This window comes from Phoxinus phoxinus (genome assembly GCF_949152265.1).
Source record: "Phoxinus phoxinus genome assembly, chromosome: 12".
In the NCBI taxonomy this organism is placed as follows: domain Eukaryota; kingdom Metazoa; phylum Chordata; class Actinopteri; order Cypriniformes; family Leuciscidae; genus Phoxinus; species Phoxinus phoxinus.
This window is the reverse complement of record NC_136887.1, coordinates 23,042,558-23,061,183: the sequence shown is the minus strand read 5'-3', so window position 1 is coordinate 23,061,183 and position 18,626 is coordinate 23,042,558. Positions and strand designations below refer to the sequence as shown.

The 18,626-nt window shown below is 38.3% G+C and overlaps 1 long non-coding RNA gene across 1 annotated transcript in view; it reads right to left on the bottom strand.

Moving 5' to 3' along the window:
• LOC307008449 overlaps positions 1-15,120 on the bottom strand; it is an 81,994-nt gene extending 66,874 nt beyond the window's left edge. Inside the window, exon 1 of the long non-coding RNA XR_013799822.1 lies at positions 15,016-15,120. This is a non-coding gene — a long non-coding RNA (uncharacterized lncRNA). The remainder of the gene's footprint in view (positions 1-15,015) is intronic.
• Positions 15,121-18,626: the final 3,506 nt, after the last annotated feature.

Below are 18,626 nucleotides of genomic sequence, written 5' to 3'. Positions count from 1 at the left end.
ATGTTTTATGACAGCACTGTACATTTTGACAGTTACAACAGAAGTGCATAATAATCCATTCTATCAGAACAAAAGGCTATAATTTCTGTTGTTCATTAATACATATATTGTTTTAATATGTGTGACTGTAATCATGTTGCAGGAAACTGAATCATCAGTGCCCCAATATTTAGTGGATCAACACCCTTGCAGTTGCACACATTCAGGTCCACGATATACAAGGGAGTTGAATGAGACACAATTGAGATGAAGTAATGTTTTTGTCTATTGAACAAAAAAAAAAAAAATCACAGCTTTAACTTCAGTATGTCCATGTGAATTACCCACATGACAACTAAACCTCTTAACTCTGGATGAGAATGTCAGCTGCAATGTAGTATACTAAGTATATATTTGCCTCTGCTGATATTAAATTCCCTTTAATAAAACATTTATAAAGATATAAACATATAATTTCAGATGGAACTTACTTAAAGTGTCAAATCCTTTCCCGCCTGACCGGTCTACAGTTTTAGGCTTTTTCTATCAAGCTTTTGACAATTTTGACAGTGCCAATTATGGCGCAGCATGACATAATTACCTACTTTTACTCCTCTCAGTAAGAACAGTGCCCCACTTCAATCCAGAGTCTATGCTTGTGTCCAGACCTCGATGACCCATCTCTTTTCAATGAGCTACTTAAAGGTGGTTACAGCTAACACAAAAATAGTCAGCTGCCACTAGGACACATCATTTTTTGCTTCTGCATCGACCCTGAATCAGCCAAATCCACTTTACAGACACAGGGACCCACTCACCCAGACTCTCATTCAACCCATAGACCCCAGAATAAAACAGCTAGTTGTTCTTGGATATATATATATATAGGGGTCCCTGTGTCCCTGTGAGTGGGTCCCTGTGTCTGTAAAGTGGATTTAAACACTTCCATTAGGTTTTGGGTCAGTAAGATGTTTTTAAAAGAAACTTTTATTCAGGAAGGATGCATTAAACATATCAAAAGTGAGATTAAAGACATGTATAATGCTAAAAAAAAGAAATGCTGTTCTTTTGAACTTTCTATCCACCAAGAAACCCTGAAAGGAAATCACTGTTTCCACAAACATTTCGAGAAGCAAAACTATTTTCAAAATTAATAATAAGAAATGTGTATAGAGCACTAACTCGGCATATTATAATAATTTCTAAAGGATGATATTATGAAGACAGGAATAATCAATGCTGAAATTCAGTTTTGCAACAAAGGAATACATTCAATTTTAAAAATATATTAAAATAGAAAAACAAATGCAGCCTTGGAGAGACCCCAAACTTTAATCCCCAAAAGCACATGGAGCAAGACACGATTTTTCAACCATATCAACCAACATGCACTGCAGACAGAACACAACATATGGGTCCATAGGAGTGTGAATACAAAGTAAATGACAAAGATTTACCCCAAATTAGGTTTGATATGTCCAGCTGTCCTATAGAGAGAACTGGTTTCAGCTTCTCTGACATATTTAAATAATTTAGCCTATAAAAAAAAAAAAAAACTCATATCCTCATAAAAAAAAAAAAAAAAGTTAAGACAATACCTTACCGTCAGGTTTTTTACTGTTTGAGAACTCAGTAACAAAGGATGCCATGCGTCATAGATACCTAAAAATATGCTAAATAAGTAGAACGTTTGGTTCGTTATTCCTCATTAATGAATCGTGAAGTTTTTACAGAAATCAGCACATTAAATTAAGCTACACAGCTGCCAGGACTGTCAAAGAGCATTAGCAAATGGTTGGCTGCCCTTTTTGGCATCATCATTATATGTATTATTAATGTAATGTATTGCTACAGTGCATCTCCAAGTTGCCCTTAATTGTGCTGCCCTAACAATGTACAACTTTCCCTCGCTCTATTCTAAAGCTACTCCTAACACTAGTTTGTATACCATGTCCTTCTCTAACCTATGCTAAAAATGGCTCCTAACATTAGTTTACCCTTCACTATTCTGCTCTAAAAGAATTCGCTGGGTTACCCCTGGCTGTCCTAGTCCTGCGGTGCCCTTCTCCACCAGGTTACTCCTGGTTGTCCCTGGTCTAAAACTGGCCTCTGTGCTCAAGGCCACATCTCCTCTGTCCTTGAGGGCCCCAGAGGGCAGGGACAGGCATCTCTGGTGCTTGACACCGAGCCAGTTTGTGTCATAATGGACAGGACCCTTGAGCAATGAGATGTCAAGGCAATCCAGTGTCCCGCCCCCGCTGACGTGAGTGACTGATTACCTGTCTCTGGAGCGGAAGTCTCTGCATCTGTTTCATTGCTCTGACATTCTCAGTACTTCAGCGTAGGGTAGTTCAAATGAGGAGAATTTAAACTACCTCTGCAAAAACATCCCGTTTAGTAAATGCCAAGTTCAAATTTAAAGGGTCAGGATAATTAATTGTCTGAGGCATTATGCTACTGCTATTTTTTCTTCTCTACTGTTTTAAAGTTTGGGGTCTCCTATGCTCACCAAGGCTGCATTTATTTTTCTATTTTTAAAATGTAATTTATTCCTTTGATGCAAAACTGAAATTCCAACAGCCATTATTCCTGTCTTCATTGTCACATGATATGACCCTTCAGAAAGTATTCTAATATGTTGCAAAAAACGGTCATGTTGACTGTTAAACGGTAGAGCATGGTGCTAGCAACAGCAAGGTCATGGGTTTAATTTCCAGGCATTAGTGTAATTTATATAATGCAATTTGTTTTGCCCTATCTATTCATTCTTTAAAAAAATTGATTAGAAAACCAAGAACTCATACATTCATTCATACATAAATAAAATGCAGGGTTTCCCCGCAGAAAATGTGTTAGTTAAGGTGGTGGGGTGGGGTCCTGTACCTCCGTGAAATTAAAGCAACTTTAGAAACCTTTAAAGCAACACCAAGTAATTTTTCAACCTTCATAATATATTTCCAAGACTCTAGTGATGGTACATCGACTTACAACAGAATGAATGACACGTCTGTCATAGCCTGACGGGGTCTGTATCGCTTTTACTGGAACTACTGAACTTCGGGGTTCGAGTAGTAACCCGAGCACAAAACGAACTACAAAATTCGACTGCTTTACGGCATTCCTCACTTCCCCCACCACCCCCCACTTCCTCAAATATGGACGTGAGAACCCAACTAGCGTTTGTTTGCCGGCTGGTATAGCGTCTGTATGTTGTTGTCATGGCTGAAGCAGCAACTAAACCGAAGAAGGCAGAGGTTTTGTCGGAGGAGACTAGGAAGAGAAAAAGGGAGAGTGATAAAATCAAAGGCCGGACGAGGATCAATATTGGTCCAGCGTTCGCTCGCTGGCGTGAGCTAAAGGAGGAGGAGGGGTGCCCGACCGATGCTGACGGACTAGTAATAGCTACATGATTAGATGGAAAAAATAATCTTTTAGGATAACTATCCTAATGACTGCAGGCTGATAGTCATGTTTGTTTATTTATTTTTCTGGTGAAAGTGTCTTGCCTCAGGCTATAATGCAAATCGATTTTTCAAATTTGCAGATTCATCTATGGTAGCTTGATATTATAATATTGACGATATATGGCTATTACCTACCACACAAACATTGAATTGAATTAGCATATCCATTATGTAAAAAAGTAGCCAATATGCTACTATAATGACGCTGGCTTGTAAACGTGAGCTACGCGATCTTTTGGCGTTTGAAAAAAATAAAACCCATGAAATTATATTCATATGACATGCTGAAATATATGCCACTGTACCTGGGATGAAGACATTTCACACGCAGCGCAGACAGTCTGCCCAAGACGTGAGAACTCCTTCTGCAGAGTTCGGGAGTATCGGCTTGTAAACAAATGCACGTATATCCCCTGGTGTAACCATGACAGATTTCACGTAGTAGAAGACAATACTGTTTCCCAACTGTAGGGGGACCCCGAGAGCAAAAGCTACTTGGTGTTACTTTAAGTTAGCCTACGTGTCGCCACCAAACACATCAGCATAAATGCTCCTGATAAATTATTTGTTATTAAAGAGGCTATATGCGTTTTTCTGAAATTTAAACTCGCGACTGACACCTGTGGCCAAAAACAGAACTGCTCTTCCTTTCTGCTCGCTCGTACGTGCACACTTCACAAGTCATCTGCTGCAAGGAGGTCAGGTCAACATTATGTTTACAGAGGTAAGAACAGTCAAATACATATATTGTTTGAGATAAGTGTTCTGAGTGATCTGAAACGTTTAACATGAACGCGCTTGACAGCGCGTCACTTGACAGCGCGGGAAAAATCCGACCCGACAGAAAATAGGAAAAATAGAATACAGGCTTAAAGGTGCACCCACTGTGAGCAGACAAGGTGTCAGTATGCTCATCAGGAGACGTTTGAGTCATAAATGGTAAAATAAAAAGGCTGTTTCGTTTATTTTGGGGAAAAAGTTCCATATAGCCCCTTTAAAGCATTAACATTCACAAACCACTATTAATTTAACATAAAAGCAAGCAGGCTGCGTGCATGGTTTGCCATGACATGGTTTGCCATGGCAAGTGCGCTCCCTTAATAATTCCTAAAAAGCTGACATCAGTTCATCGCGATCTCATACATCTCTGTTATCGATGAAGCTGACTGCATAATGAATCTTTCATAATATCTACACTTTGTTTGTTATAATCAGAGGATTTGCCAGCATGCAGAATTCAGCACTGAACAAAAAGTTAGTTTTGAGCGGTGAGGGGATTCTATCTTAAATGCTTCTGATTGCCCATTGCGTTCAAGAAATCAACACATGTCTGTGATTGGCTAAACGATGCAAACATGTTACAAATAGAAACTCTGGCCTGTTTTACAGTAGTTGTTCATGTTGCTTTTCTGCAACAGATGAATAACAATTTATACGTTTTTATATGTTTTATTCATAGATATTTATTTTTGATCATTTTATTCTCCCGCAGCCCACACACAAAGAGTGAGTGCATTACCGCCCGCGCGGAAAATATAATAAGGCGGGAAATATCGGGCTCGGGCAGAGAATCTAAGCTCTAAAAAGGACAGAGTAACACGGCGGATATCGCTCATATACATTTTTTTGGCAACGTAGTTAAGGTGGCAGGCGTGTGTTGCTTAGGCGGCCACCTTAGTTCCAAAGTGCTGCGGGAAACCCTTAACATGCCGGAAACCTATTCAGCCTGTTGTTCTGTGAGCTATTGTGTAGTTGAATAACTTGCCTTTCCAGATTAAATGTCTGTTCTTGGTCTTGGATTTTATGAAATAAATTTCTAAATACTTATAGTCTTACTAATACTAAGTCGACTTATAGTCCAGTGCGACTTATATATGTTTATTTCCTCTTCATGACGCATTTTTTGACTGATGCGACTTATTCTACGGAGCGACTTATAGTCCGGAAAATACAGTACACTCATGATGGGGGAGGACAGAGAGTGAACAAGAGGGAAATTTGAAGAAAGATTGTAGAGAGATGGCTGAGAGACATTACAAAAGAGAAAAGTTTGGAGGAATATCACTAACAAAAGAAGGGTTTTGACCCGCGTTAATATTAGAAAAGCTTTCCAGGGCTGAAGAGACCCAAGGTTTAAAAAAGGATGCAGAGGTTGCATTGGTTATGATAAAGAGACATCCTCTCTTGCATTAAATGTAAATGCATTTTAGGAGTGGAGCAATGAAGGGAGGGGTGAGTTTGTTTTGGTTGATTTCAAATACCAACAGTGCTCAACAATGATGCTCAGAAATCGCTTACTGCACCTTTAATGAGATTTATGAATTAGCAAGGACATGCCAACACTGCAAGAGCGAGCTCTGTGAAGCATTCTTTCCAAGCATAAGTGAAACAAGACGCCTCCGTCGATTGTGCTTCAGTTAAAACAAAAGTCTTTGGTCGTTGTAATATTGCTTTAGTCACAATAGCAGATACCAAACACGCGAGACACCAGCACTTTGCAATGGTTACCACGGAGTCAATCATTCAGTTTCAGGAGTGAGACTGCACACATAGAACTGTGTGTACGTGGCCATATTTATCTTAGACCTATTATCTGATTCCCAATGCATGAATCCAATGTAGCCTACTATACAGTAAGTGGCTTTGCATAAAATCATCTGTCAAATGCATAGATCATAAAAAAACTGCACAGTACAGAAAGAACAAGAACAATGGCTAGTTGGCTAGTGATAGAATTAGGAAATATATGCCATTGATCAAATTGTAATCAAAAGAATAACAAACTGCGAGGATCAAAAACAGATAAATGGCTGAAGATCTTAGATTCACGCAAACATGCTTTTCTCTGGCCCAGTTTTAATGGACTGTTTACGGCCTACTCCAGATGTGAGCACTGAAATTTTGGCCCTGCCATGGTGCATTAAAGAGCCGATGTAACCTAAATGGAACCTCACGGGCACATTTAAAATCCGGAATGCAATTATGATGCCTCGACATCCAGGGGTAAATGGAAATTGTTGGCTGAGGTCTGCCTGTCAGTGAAAAGCATTGTGGGAATTAACTGGCATTGTGGCGTGCTAAACATGTAGAAGGTGGTGACTGCCAGGTTCATATTAGATGCCCGCTGATAGATTTGTTGTCATGGCGATGAAGACAACAGCAAAACAGTGGGGGAAAAACAGTCAAAAATAATAGAATGATGTTTGAAGTGCAGAGAAGGTTGGTTGATTGCGGGAGGAGGTTAACGGGATCCTTCCATGAATATTCACGGCTGACACCCCCGGGGATGAGAGACCCAATTAACAAATCCCATTAATTACGAGACTATCACAACTGATTAGGAGATGGCCGTCTGCTCCTGGCACAATGCGGCCCATATTTTCTGCTTCACAGAGGCACGACGAACTCAACTGCCAATCAGAGTTAGGGAGTGCAGAGGGAGCGAGGGATCTGGGTGTTGGCTGGATACAGCAACGACACCATTTGAACACACGAGGCCATTAACCATCTTTCACACTGATGCGCTGAATTTAGGTTCAGACAAGAATCTGAAAGGGTTCTAAAAAGAACATTAACAGCTCATTTGTGAAAAAGAGTGAACACATTAAAGAGCCAATTAATGCTTTCACACATCTCTGTGTTTTGTGTGAAAAAGAATTAAATGTGGTTGAGGAAAGCTCTCTCGCACCAGCGCGCATTCATGTGCCAACCGTGTGACGATTACAAAACAGTGAGCATCCCTCAAGCAGGTAGATCGATTACATATGTGCAAGATGGTAATAAATTATGATTTATACAGTGACATGTTCTATGAATTTTATAATTATTAACTGTTAGCAACATTCAAAGCTTACAGTGAGTGCTGTAATTGGTGTCACATTCTTAAGGGTTAGTTCACCCAAAAAAATTAATTCTGTCAATAATTACTCACCCTCATGGGGTTCCAATCCACACCCGTAAGACATTTGTTCATCTTCGGATCACAAATGAAGATATTTTTGATGAAATCGGAGAGCTTTTAGTCCCTCGATTGGGAGAAACACAATTTACACATTCAAGGTCCAGAATGATAGGAAAGACATCATTAAAGTAATCCATGACTCCAGTGGTTTAACCTCAATTTTATGTGCTTCGCGAAAAACATGTACTGTACATTTACCTCTATATGTACAAAATAATATTATCCAAAGCTCGTTCACGGAACAACTTTCGGTCTTAAGTCAACACAACACGCATATGTCTTGGTGCTCCCCCAACTGGAATGCAGATCAATATTTTCATAAATAAAGTGGCAATTTATGGGGGGGGGGTTGTGCAAACAGTGTTGCTTTATAAAATTGAGGTTAAACCACTGGAGTCACATGGAATACTTTAATTATGTATTTCTTATTGTTCTGGACCTTGAATGTGTAAATTGTGTTGCTTCCAATGGAGGGACTGAAAGCTCTCAGATTTACAGTATCAAAAATATCTTCATTTGTGTTTCGGAGATAAGCGAAGGACTTATGGGTGTGGAATGATATGAGGGTGAGTAATAAATGACAGAATTGTCAATTTTGGGTGAACTAACCTTTTAACACAAGTGCATGTAATATTTCATATCTTTAGTATTAAATTAATCCATGGAATGTCCACAATATGCACTTATGGAATGACTGCAGTAGTTTTATAAAGGGTTCCTATTTTAGTCCCATAGTAATTCAACACTCAACATAAACTTCGATGGCTCGGCTACAGTCAACATTAAAGGGACAGTTCACCCCAAAAAAACAAAAAGAAGATTTTAAACATTCTTCTTTTGTGTTCCACAGAAGTCAGTCAGTTATACAGTTTTGTCCAAATTGATTTTGTCCATACAACGAAAGTCAACCTCTAAAGATAACCTAAAAAATAGAAAAACTTTAGTGAACTGCCTCTTTTTTGCCTCTCACCTAGGTAACAAAACACTTTTCTGAGTATGCGAGTCAAACTGTCCTAAAGGGATGTCAAAATTAGCCGTTCATAATTTTAAGTCATATCTCTTGCGGAGAGATCTTAGGCAGTCCTTTCCAATTCAAATCCCCCTCATTATAATGCACTACGCACCTACCAGCACTTCCAGTTGCCCTGGGTGAGAGTGCCTGCCAAATGAATGGAGCATAATGTAATGTATTGTTTGATTTGCTGATTTGCACATTTGCATGTTCAACAGAAGTGGAGTACAATGTGAACAGTGGAAGCTGGCAGGCGGGCGGTCGAGGCCAACTCAGTCAGCCCTCTGTGCTAATCAAGCTAGTGAACAACTCCTTGTTTTCAGCATTTAAAGAGCTAATGCCAGGGATGGTAATACATTTTTAATTGCAAGTGTGATTACCCTTCTAAGCAACCTCAGCCAGTTGATTAAATGCATTTGGGTCAATATTAGAGGCCAGTCATTTCCAGTGTTAGGGCCTCAGGAGAAAGTCCTAGAGGTAATTGCTGAAGCACAATTAGAAATCTTTCATATTGTAATAATGGAGAATCATGTCCTTTAGGAAACTGGGCAAAACATGATTAATGATAGAGAACACTTCTCAGCATATTAGCAAATGGCTCTATTTAATTGAAAATGCTAATTGTGCATGAACCGTATGGCAATACATATGTCTTGCAAACTGCATTTTGTACAGTACCAATACAGAGTAATAATCATTACTTCACCTTATTGTAAAAAAGTGAATAGTTTTGTCGGGATGGTGTAAATCAAACTCTGCTCCTTTTGTGTGGAAAACATGGATACCGTTAGAGATTTATTCACATAAATCAGTTTCCCCCTCTCGCTATTTGGCAAGGATTAAGGTACACTTGAACTATAATTTCAAATGAGCATTAACCACCGCAGATGAAGCAACTTCTGGCAGGTTGTTGTTAGATTTACAAATAATGAACAGGCAGATTTCCAATGCACAGACCACATTGAGTAATGATGCTAATTGTTGAGTGACCCACTGAATGTTTTTTTTTTTTATGTCTCATGCTTTTATGATCAACGCCTCCACTCTCTAACAAGGTCTGACATATTATGTTGTAATTCAGGCATAAAGACACATTGTGGCCAGAAAATGATGGCAAAGATAGCAGCGTATTTTTTTATACTATGAGCAGCAGAACCGCATCAGGCCTAAAACAAATTCTTAATCCTGTTCATTCATATCCAATCACCATAACTTTTAGTCATATGACGGTTCTTTGCAGTTGAGCTAAAGTGTACCTGGTAATTACTGTCAGGAAGAGAGACAGGATTTTGTAAATTATTTTTCTGACTCTGTGCAGATCTTGGAAAATGACAGTCTCAATGCCAGTTCAGCCTTAATTGGGGAGCTTAGGTAAATGATCAGAGCATTTCTAGATCTTTTAAAAAGCCCAAGAAAATAGGAGATTGAAACTGTCCATTTTTTTCACACTTCACCTGCTAGAAAATGATGCATCGTATTACAATCTTATAGAAGCAAAAAAAAATTGATGTGGTACATGGTAAGTTTGACCCTATTGTGTCAATAACCCTGTATCATTTACTCAGCCTATGTTCAAGAGTACATTGTAGGATTGTGCACTATTTAGAAGACAGACAGACAGACAGACATAGATAGATGTCCCATAGTCCCATAAGTAAATAAAAGCTAATAATGATTTCTGGCTTGATTAAATTATATTTAAGCATTACAACAGTTTTATTTAAACTAAAAACTATAAATGTAACAGTCTCGGTTCTCACCTTCAAACTCTAACCTTAAATGACAGCACTGTAAACAAGCAGGCCCCTGACTGGGCTCCAAAATCTGACACCCGCTCTCTCCAGCCACGTGTAACGCTGTGCGCCATGTGTTGCCGAAGAGAATAATTGGCCAAAGTTTCATGCAAATATCACCGTGCCACAGAATTAAAGGTGGGATCTGTTCGTTCATGCAGATGACAACTTGAGCCCTCATTTTCTCCCTCTCAGAATAATCAGGCACCCAAGGAGCACATGGAGGCACAGGAACATAAAAGCCCCCTCTTTATGTCAGAGGAATTAAGTGGCCTCCTGTTCAACCCTATGCAGAAGATGGAGAAAAATCCTGAGCAAGGAGGAAAACAACAACACTAAGCCAGATCAAGGACCTCATTGCCAAACGCAGCAAGAGGAGCATTTCAGCATTCGGCATTTAACCTTATACAATTACGATTCTTCATATCAGTGTCTAAATGAATAAATTCCTGACAGATCTTTAAAAAGGAAGATAAAGCAGATCTTGGGGATGGCAAATAAGGTTAGTGACTATCACAAAAGACCTGAACGACGCCAGCCAAATCAGCTTTTGATATCAGACTACAATTTTATGCAAAGATTATTTCCGCTTTTCCAGCAGATGACATTGCGAATTGTCCTTTAACATCCGTCTCTGTTAATTTTCTCTCATTACATTGTGACGCCAATTAAAAGCACACAATTACAGAATGGCAAACACTGTTCATGTGAGCAATAGACAAACACTTACACTGAGCACACAAAAACGCAATGATGTTTACCTGATCCATGTTAATTTTTGTGTGACTTCTACATCTCACTCCCTTCATGCTAATGAACACATTAGGGTAGTCCATACCCCGTCCTCCTCCCCACAAATAGAAAGGTAGACAGATATACCTCATACCAGTCCCATGGGTGGCCCTCATTAGGGGGGCAAGCCTTTGAGAGAGGCTCTTTCTCTTCCATCCAAAGCAAGGACAAAGTAATGTCAGGCTGGTGAGTTATAGCCGCCCATTCTTCAGTTCTACAGCTTTGATGGGGATACAGCAACTCTTCTAAAGTGAAAATTGCACTCTCTGGCCGTCATTTACACAGACAGGCAGCATGTAGGTGGTGCATGTGTCAACTCATTACAGAACTAGTGCAGAGAAAATAAAGAGCTCAAATGCCGTTAACGAGGAGCAAAAAAAGCTTGATTTGTATTACTGTCACCCCTGATAAAAGCACTAAAAGGCTTTTACAACATCCATGTCAACCAGTCATAATGTATCATTCCACGGCCAGATGATGACTCGAGTGAAAATCAAAAGGGAGAATCAAAAAGGTCATCATTTTATTTTTGTTGGAGTTGGACTAATTAAAACACAAAGCAAGAGATTGCATGACCTGTCGATGGATTTCAGTTAGTGATGGCAGGACTGCTGTTACCAGCATGCCACAATGCTCAGTGCTCGGCGGCCAGCTCCGGCAGAACAGATAGAGCTGCGGGACACTGCCGTTAATAGGAGCGTGGCTCTAAATAATTCATCATGTTTCAGAACAACGCAGCCTCTGTGAGGAAGGTTGCTGTGCACTCATGTGGGCGCAGTGCTCTGAGAGCAGGTGAAAACAAAACTACCATTTCTACATGCACCAGTGCCGTTGGGTACAACCCGAGAGAGATGTTGCACAATGACAGAGCATGTGCTGAACTTTAGTGCGTACCCTCTGATGGTGCTCACCATGGTGCTGAACCTACAATCCACATGTAGTCTGCTACTCTAACTGTGCCGCCTGCAAAGGCAACATGAAGAGCCATGTGGGTCTGTGTTTGTTGACCTCAGCACAGAACGAGTCACGGAAAAAAATATAGCTTGTTTGATCAAACCCTTTGTGGAAATGATAAACAGAGCATGCCGTGAAGATAAGGAATGCAATGCTGAGTGTCGTAAAAACATATTAAGAAGTAGGCCAACTAGTCACAGTTTCTGCATTCTTGGTAATGAATAGACATTATATTCTTTTAACCTTTATTTATTATTTATTTAACCTTTTGTTTTACTTTTCTTAAAATCAGTGTGAATCGTAAGCCATTATGTAATCCATCAGAAATTGATTGGAGCTAACTGGCTATTGATTTTAACATTAGTCTTGTACTAACCAAATAAACATAGCACACTTAAATAACTACAGCTTTAAAAAAAAAATGCAACATATAGGAGCAAAAGAATTCAAACAAGCTCACTGAAACGGTGTTCTCTCTCATTTTTTTATGTAGCGTTGGTAACTTCGCCGTTTCATTATAGTGAGACTGTTCGTATACTAAACGGTCCTCTCTGGCTGAATTCAAAATAGCATACAACCAAGCCACTCTTACTATGGTTAAGTCTGAAATCACAGTTCACAGGTCTAAAAGCTTTTTTCAGATCCCCAAAATATACTAATATATACTATACATTTACTGTGTACTATACTATTACCGAAAAACCATGATACTAACCTTTGTCCCCTATAGCTCTCAGTTGGCCAAACTGGTGATTCATGAATTGTTAAAATATTGGTGTCTGGGACACTGTGAGCCTGGAGACTGCATAGAATCTCCATGAAGATTAGAAGATGAGTTTCTGTATAGAAACTCCTACTCCATGAGTTTTTAGAAGCTTGACTTAAAGTTGTACTGTAAATGAACATTGAGTACTAACCTGGACCCAGAAACAGTATTTGATAAGTCACGACTTAACAAGTGGATATCTGCCATATTCGCCATATGCCATTCTGAATTAATTCTCTGTTATAAGTAGTATTTATCTAAATCAAAAACACCTTACTTTACATAAACTAATATATGTATAAGACACTTTATGTCTCTTTTTTTTATTTATTTACAATCACTCCTTAGTCACTCCTCTGTTCATCTCTCTGCACTGGCTTTGAACTGAAATTTTGAAACTGACGCTTGCTTACAGATCTACCACAGGCTCAACTCCCTCCTACTTTCACTCGCTCCTACGAGTCTACATCCCTACAGAAGCCTACGATCAGTCAATGAGCGACGGATCGTGGTGGTACCATCACAGAGAGCCACAAAAATCACTCTGCAGAACATTCTGATTCACGGACGGTTCCATGCTGGTGGAATGACCTCCCCACCCTCATCCGGAATGCAGAATCCCTGACAACATTCAAAAGACAACTGAAAACTAATCTCTTCCGTGAGCACTTAACCTAAAAAAATAAAAACAAATCTTTCGTTTTGTCTCTGTCTGGAGAGCTGAGTGACGAAAAAAACAAAAAACAAATTCTAAACACATCAGATATTCATATTTTTCTAGATTATTGGGATATTCTGGCAGCTTTGATTGGGTAGACTAGTGCCTTATGTGGCCTCACCCCTGGTTTCATTATCATTTCATTATTCATCTCATTCCATTTTACCACCCTTTCCCTAAGAAAAGTGTGTTGTTCCCACATCTCTGTTTTAGAAACATATGCAGGTGAAATGATGAGCTCAACCTTCTCTTAATTGAGCCAGATGTCTGCAAACTGTGCTGTCACAATACATTTTGACCCCTGACATTTGCCAACTCGACATCTCAGCACTTATTGCTCATCAGAGCAAAGAACCATACAACTCATCTGTCCACCTCCAGATCGCAGAATGCCCAGGTCAGCAACATAAAATAAAGTGAATATCATGAAGCAGACTGGTTCTGACTGTTGTCAGCCAGCTAAGGAGGAAAAGAACATGGCAAGGCATTAATCCACCTTAACCATTACTAAGACTTGCAAACATTTACTTCTAATGTATCTATCAATGTATCAATATTAAGACTGTCAGTGTCAATCGATTCATATTTTTAACGGAATCAGTTATATGATGTGCTAGTTAATATATGCTAATTTATTAATCAAAGTGATTGCAATTACTCGCATATCAATATATAGTGAAAAAAATACAAATAAAGGCATACATTATTGCAATACACAAAAGCATTAAAGGGGTCCTTTTATGCTTTTCCACTTTTTCAACCTTAGTTAGTGTGTAATGTTGCTGTTAGAATAAAAAAAAAAAGATCTGCAAGGTTACAAAAAGCTCAAAGTCCACTCCAAAGGGAGATATTTTATTTAACACAATCTCCTTTTCAACTACAACGAATAACTTGTTTGGACTTCAACGTGATTTTTCCGGGTCTTATGAAGTCAGAGACACGGTTTTGTCCACAACATTGTTTGTCCTTCTTAAGGCTGACGGACTACCACCAATAGTCCAAATGCTACAATGTGTTTTTATTAAAGCTGGGAATTGATACATTTCCTATTCATAAGCTTGCGATTTGATTCAGTACAGTGAAAGTGACATGTGAAGGCCAAGTATGTAACCCATACTCAGCATTTGTCCTCTGCATTTAACCCATTCAAGTTAGTGAATGGACAATAGGGGACATTAGGAGTAGTGAGTAGTGAATTTGTAGTAGTAGATTTTTTTTTTTTTTTACTTTAAAAATATTGTCAACTATACAGGGAACCCAGTCAGCTGGTATATTACAACAAAATATTAAAACCATCTGAATTATACAATTGCATATAATGCCGTTTTAATAATAATAATAACAACATTATAATAACTTCCTAGAGTAAATATATGAATGTGTAATATAGTGCTTATTAAGAAATGTTCTTTAGAGTTTATTTTCCGTACTCACTATGGAGTCACTGAATGGCTTTCCTTGTGTGACATTGTTTACAAGCTGCTTTATTGACGAATTTTCGCAGTTAAAACACTGACTGAGCGATTACATGAGACATGATTCATTTCAGAAAATTGTATTGTATAGTTCAACATACCTTCTTATGTTCATTCGTGTTTTTTGTGCTGTAACTAACGTTAGTAGAAAAGAAGAAGCGATGATCGGTTCACGTGCCGCTTCAACTGTGGCGCTACAGGATCTGTCATGACACACACGCCAAAACCACATTCATTATTTGAATTTCCTAGTAAAATGTAAATAATTTAAAAGCCGAGACTTAAGTTTCATATCAAAAGTCACCTGCTCCGCCTTGTCTTGTCTATCGGCGCGTTGTCAATGTCCTCATTGCTCTGCGAAGTATTTTTTCACAATGTGAGAAAATGGACGTGTGGCGTGCGAATTGCACGAGTCTTAATGCGTGAGAGTTGTCAGGCCTGTTCATTTTTTCATTCTTGTATTATTATGTTACACTTTGACTTTCCCACTAATGGTTCAGCTTCGGTTCAAGACCTCAGCGCCGTGTCTTCTTCTACTGGATTTCATCCGGGAGGGCTGCGTTACAGTACTGCGCTACAGCGCCCCACTGGTAAAATCAATGTAATATATTTTTTATTTTTTATTTTGAGAGGATTTGATGATACTTACTAATATTAATAAAATAATTATGGTCCATTTTTGTCATTGAAAATATATTATTATTTTTTCAAATTTAATTTTTTTTTTTTTCAATTAATGCAGTATTTCAGATTAATATAGAGACTAGGCCGATTTTCCGATTTTCTTTTGCACCATCTGTTGAGAGAAAATAAAATAAAACATGCAATGTCATGGTGTTACCACTAGATGCCTGTATAGCTCTCAATGGAGAGGCTTGTGAATTCTCTAGTCATTTTATTTGTATTCTTTTACTTGAAGTGTACACGTTTTTTGCATTATTATTACTACAGTCAAACCTGAATACAGAGAAAGCATTTTGTTACACGTAACTTTGAAATTCAATAGAAATGTAACAAAAATAGACTTAGAAAACTTTAATGTCCACGAGAAGCAATTTGTTGTACAGGCATATTGACACATAATCCACAACACAAACATTACCCACATACACAATGTCATAAAAAAATAAAAATAAAAATAAAATAAAAAATACTTCACATACATACTTCACATAATTCTCCAGTCATACCCCTCCCCCACCTTATTTGATTGGGTTATTGCCATGGGAATGAATGAGTTTTTTGCTCGGTTGGTTCTAACCTTAGGGTATCTATATCTGCGACCAGAAGGGAGCGACTTAAAATCCACTGAAAGTGGATGGGTTGTATCCATGCTAACTGTGTCTGCCTTCTGTGCCAATCTGGTCAGATATAGTTAGTCAGATATAGTTAGTCAGATATAGGTACAGCAGGTCTACCTGTTGTTTACCAATGATTTTTCCAAAGGTTTTAACAATCTCCCCCAATTTGTTCCTATGGGTGATTTTTGAATTAATTGTGTGTGTGTGTGTGTGTGTGTGTGTGTGTGTGTGTGTGTGTGTGTGTGTGTGTGTGTGTGTGTGTGTGTGTTGCATTCATGTTTTAATTCATGTTTTGTTCACATTCCCAATGCCATAAAAGTCACCTAGTTTCGTACCATTCCGATGAGGCTGTGATAAAAAAAAAAAATGTAAACAGAAAATGTTTCTGTTACCGAAGAACAGGTTAAATGAGAACGATTATTGACGTTGTCGATAGTATCGACCAATCGTTTCAGCCCTATTTTGAATTAAATTTAATGAATGCCTATTTGCTGGGTTAAATATAAACACACTCACAAAAGCAGTGGATTGATCCCTCCAGTGTTGTTTATGTCCAAGTGATTTATAATTCAAACTGTGTACAAAGGTAATCTGTATACAAAGGTAAGATAGAGAAATATTTCAAGGTCCCAAAAAGACTCCCTTGATAATCCAAACTCCTCAGATAAGGATATTGTTGGAGCAGATAGTGTGTTGGAGACATGCTCCTTTATGTTTACAGTTGTTTGTTTGTATAAATGGTCACATGACTGGAAGTCACTTGGTCACATGACAGAAAATGTAACAGTATGTATAATGAAATTGATTGAACCCAATCCAATGAAAAATTTACCTTATGCACATATATACACATATCACATAAAATATACAGTTTATGAAAATTATAATAAAAGTAATAAATAACTGATCCCTCCTAATACCTATGGCTATTTTAGTCGACACGGTACACACAATGTGACATCTTATCAAGTCAGTGCATAAATGTTCTGACAAAAGTTTCTCTGACATGGCAGTAAAGAAGAAACACAAATGCAGCCTGGTTAGTGAGATAGAGAGACAGGGCTGGAGCAAAGCTGGTTAAGATTAACAGCTGTTGCCTCCCAAACTGCATATTAGAGTAAAGACCAGAGACAAATAGCATGTGTGCAGCACAGCAAACAGCAGAGAGCAGCTTCATTACTCAGTCAGCCTGACTTAGCCTGGGATAGTAACTATAAATAAATGTTTTTAATTTGCTTTTCTCTCATTGTTCTGGGGCCTGTTCTGCTTAGCTGGCATTTAAGAGGAGCCATGTGCTTTGAATGCAGAGCGGCCGGTGATGAATGAGGCCAGTCTTAATGTAGCTGAATCTCCTTCTGCAGCTCTCACTCACCGCCTCGCAAATAAGCACGTACACCCGGACACAAACCCCCAGCCGACAGATACACACTGAGACTCACAGCTAAATATGGCCTAAATGCTGAAAGAAATGGTTATACATTAAACTTACAAAACATTTGTGGCAGATGCAATCAACACCTGGTGTTTTTAAATGCATTATGCATGGACACTGATAATGTTGCCAAATTTGTAGGACCAATCAAAATATGAAATAAATAAATAAATAAACAAAAAACAATGAAGGAAGCACTAAATATTTAATACACTACACAAGATGCTTTGGATAAGGCCATTTTTTTAAGATAAGATAGATAGATAGATAGATAGATAGATAGAGATAGATAGATAGATAGATAGATAGATAGATAGATAGATAGATAGATAGATAGATAGATAGATAGATAGATAGATAGATAGATAGATAGATAGATAGATAGATAGATAGATAGATAGATAGATAGATAACATGGATCTGGTATAAACCAGATTGTTTGCACGTTATTTAGTTTTTTTATTTGTATTGTGTTACTGTAAATATTCTTTAACCAAGATGCAACCTGTCTATATGCTGCATCAACCACACCCCAAAAATCATGGAAAATACGTAAACATCTATATTTATCAGCTATAACAGGAATGAATAGACTCAAAAATCAATTGCTATACTATTGAGATGCAGGTAATTCATTTCTGAAAGAGCAAAATTCGGTGTCGGGAAAGGCTATGACACTCTCATCTAACCCCAGCGAGTCTGAATCGAATGTTTCTTTAGCTGGGTAGTAATAAATATGGTAATTCTAAATGGGAAATTTGGGCTCCACCACTTTCCCAGGGTATTTTCTCTGATATTCAATCTGCTTACAAACTACCACAGTATCAGCCGCTCATTCACCTTTCTGATTTAACGCCAAGATGGAGTTTTTCTTTGCTCATTCATTCACCTACACACACATTTACTTAACTAAATGAGGACGTACTGTAGACTTTAAATGTTTTATACAGAACAAAGCAAATCACAATTAATATAAACC